The sequence below is a fragment of the Platalea leucorodia genome, assembly GCF_965183815.1.
Source record: "Platalea leucorodia genome assembly, chromosome: 4".
In the NCBI taxonomy this organism is placed as follows: Eukaryota; Metazoa; Chordata; class Aves; order Pelecaniformes; family Threskiornithidae; genus Platalea; species Platalea leucorodia.
This window is the reverse complement of record NC_138826.1, coordinates 48,089,963-48,093,907: the sequence shown is the minus strand read 5'-3', so window position 1 is coordinate 48,093,907 and position 3,945 is coordinate 48,089,963.

The window sequence follows — 3,945 nt, the reverse complement described above, 5'->3', positions numbered from 1 at the left end:
CATGGATGTATCTGCTTATTCTGACCTGTAAGATGCCAAAATTTACATATATATTATTGAGTCATTAGTGTGGATGTCCTTCATAAGGACATAAGGCTGCAGATGAAAAGATGTTAATACCTCAGCAATGCAAATTATGGTTACTTCCCATGTCAAATTACAGCAAAATAGTTACAGACTGACATGGAGACAGTGAACAATTTGTTATCAGGAAAATCATGTTATATTCTTCTTTTTGACACCATGGGAAGTACATGGCTGGGTGAACAGACAGAGTTTGGGGAATCATGGCAGGTGGTTCTCTTCACTGGTGTGACTGATGTTCCTGTGGCTGTAGACAAGTGGCTTCTTCCTTTTTTTATTCAGGTATTCTTTTGCCCATGACCAGGTACCGTCTATTGAAATCTACCCATCCCCTGCTCCACTGCCTAGGGTACAACAGCCATGGGAGATGAGTTGTTGAGGTTGACATCACCAGGCTTTTTGGTGACGGGGGACAACCCTATTCTTCTCCAGGTAGGACAATTTAGATCTGAACATCCTCATTCTGTTTTTCCTTCAGCCCATGTTTTTTAGCCAGTCCTTTCCCTGACAGATAGTGTGCAGTAAGACAGGGAAATCACAGCATGGTCCTAAAACATCACAGGTATTCTCCGCGGTCACCACTGCTGAGCACAGCCTGATGTGTTTGGGACGGGATGCAAACAAATGCTGCTGGCCACCAGAAAATCTCACACTACCTCAGGTGTTTCCCAAATTGCGTTCTGTGGTGGACGCCCTCCTGGTCCTTGGCAGTCCCAGTGGAGCTTGTGATGCATCCTTTGCAAGGCCCCTCTCTCAGGAAGAGCTTTGTGTCCCCTCCTTGGCACATAAAAGGCAACGCAAGTGTTACGCATTACCCATCTGCTGCTCCAGTTCATCCCTGGAACAGGACTGCTTTGTATCAGGCAAAAAAGTCCTTGTGTATAAGATGCAAATACATATGTATCCCTATATATTTATATATAGGTATATGGATACATCCACATAATAAATAATAACATGTATAAATATTTTATTAATTATTAAATAATAAATATGTGGGTTTATATACTTTTTTTCCTCTGGACTCTTGCTGGATGAAAGGTGTCATAACATAAAATATTTTATTCATGGCTGTGTTTATCCAGACCGTGGCACTGTTTTCCAGAGACATTATCTAATTCTAACATCTGAGAGACTCTTAGAATAAGATTTTGTGGTAACCACAAATAACAAAGACAGAAAGATTGTGGAAAGGTAAAAAGGCTGATCTTGATTTGCAGCAGGCAAGCTAAAAATTCCCTGCAGTCTCAGTCCTACAGCCCAGCCTCTTTATGCTGCTTTGCTGTTTCGTAGGGCTTCTTTCTTTTTTAAAGGACAAGACAAATTGTCTAGCCACAAGAATTTAAACAATGCTTTTAACCTGAGTGAAGAAATGTGCTTGTACTTCTTGGCTGCCTTTAAAGTCTACTATTGCAATATCTCAGCAAAAGGTGCATTCGTAGAAGGGGGAGCTGTAGCTTAATGTAGCTGCGCCATAAAGCTTATTTATCTCCACTGTGCTTGATTTACAGTTCTCAATAAGCCCCTTACCATTTTTTTGGCTGAGAAACCTTCAGAGGTGGTGCCTGCCATGGAGGCAGGGGGAGATACACCGCTCTGGTCCGAGCGGCTCTGCCCCCACCATCCTGCAGCCAGACAAGCCAGTTGATAATTAATGTAGGTTTTTAAATAACCTGTGTTTTAAGAAAAGGAAAATTTCACTGCAGCTTTTTACTCTGAAACCACAGGGAAATGCACTGAACCGCACAAATTTTTCTTGAACAGAAATAAAATTTTACTCCCCAAGGGTTGGTGACATCTCGATGCTCTTTTTACATGGCGCAAGTGCCTGACATGAGCCTCTCCCCCCTTCGTCTCCACCTCTAGCCTTCCTCTCTCAGCCCAAGATACTGTTTCACGGGGTCCCAATATTGTTAGTGAGATTCTGTGTGCACGTGTCTGCATGGCCACAATGGCCATGTACAAGTGGGTTGTATAAAAGGTTGTATAAAACTCTATAAAAGGACAGAGATTCAGATAGTGTCTCTCATTTTCCTTTAGGGGAGACAGCACCAGATGCTGCTGCTGGTAACAGCATCCCTGTGCTGCTCCGGGACCCAGCCCAGTGCCCCAACAGACGGGTGGGAGCGAAGGGGAGTCGTTGGTGTTTCCCATTAATTCCTGGAGTTCCCTGCTTCCCTTGACACGCCAAAACACGCATCTTGTGGTTCTTGGCTGTATGAAGAATTTCATACGTGGCTTGTTAGGTCAGAAAGGTTGGTCGTTCCTGGGTACACACATTTTCTTAACACACGTTTGCGAGAGTCTGTGCACTGTGTCAGTGAAAACAGCTCCGCACACAGATACACATCCACATATTGGAAAGAAGGGAGACAGATGGTCTCTATTACCCCGTGTAACCAAACGCAGGATGCAGATGACCCGAAACAATTAGAATGGGAGTTTTCCTATCACAGAGTTTTAAAGAGATTTCATTCATCACATACTTAGTGGCAGGGCTCCAGCTCCAAGGACATATCTGAGACAGGGATTTAAAAATATTCATAATAAAGTTTTTCTGCTCAGTATAATGTTATGATTTTAAAGTGTAAAATGGCTTGACTCTTTAAAGCCAGAAGCAAGCACTATGCAGCACCCTGATCGTGTGAGTTTCCCTTTTCCAGTGGGATCATGAGAGTGTTTTTCCACCTTCTTCATGCCAAGGACCACCTAAATTTTTAGGAAAATGAGTCAGCAGACCAATTATATTACCACTGCCACAACAGCTTCATTTACAGCAGCAAAACAGCACGCTGATCTTTGCACATCTGTGTATTTTCGCTGTTTTGCCTCCTTGCTGCTATGCTGTGAGAATGTTCATGGTTTTTTGAAAACAGTTTTAATTGGCTCCTCTCCTGAAGTTTCAGGGACCACTACAGGCCCCCAGCCAGTGCTGCAAAACACTTGCCCAGGGCACTTCTTTCCAATTGCCAGTTTACCTTGGCCCATCGGCGTTGCAGCGGGACGAACTACTGTCTTTGGCCTCTCGCTGACGTAATTGCACGGGAAGAAATGTCACGTTCGTACCAAGCTGGGGAAAATATTTATTTAGTAGGTGCGTACGTGTTGGTTTTACCCCCCGAACACTGAAGCTGCTCAGTGCTTTGGAATGCTCCTTGCCCTTATGGAGGGGATTAATGGGCAGAGTGAAGGTTATTATCCTATAAACACAGCTGATCACATGAACCCGCCACTTCTCAGCGCCTCCTTATAAGAGAAAGGGATGGGTTTGGAAAAGATCATCTGAAAGAGGGACCTAGAGAATCAGACCTTTAAATCCATATTTAGTTCCTGACCTGATTTTTTTTTCAGAAGTGCTGTTCCTAAGTAACTCCTCCAGTTCAGCAGAAGTCATTGTAATAAAAAAATCTGTGTGTATGCATGCCATATATTATAAATCACTTCATCTCCTATTGAAGCACAGCCACTTCTGGGTAAAAACATGGCAGATGTTTAACATGGCATGTCACAGCAGCTCTCCATAGCAGATTTCAGCAGGACAGGAAGAATGCCATGGAACTGCAAGAAGGATTTAGTTAGGCGAGACGTAATTACCAAAGTTGGACTATGTCCAGGACACTGGGGCAAACCCTCCTGCCTTTGCAAATTTGATTTTAACAACTTTAATTTTAAACACCTGATAGTCGTATTTCTTGCCAAGGGAACAGATTGCTGAAAGTAAGAGAGGCAGCATTTCCTAAGCAAAAAAAAATAGCTCAGAAAATGAAGAAGGGGGGGGACAAAAAGTTTCCTCCTATATGGTTTGTGACACCTCAGTGGGAAACCATGAAATACCCACTGCAGAAACACATTTTCTGGGCT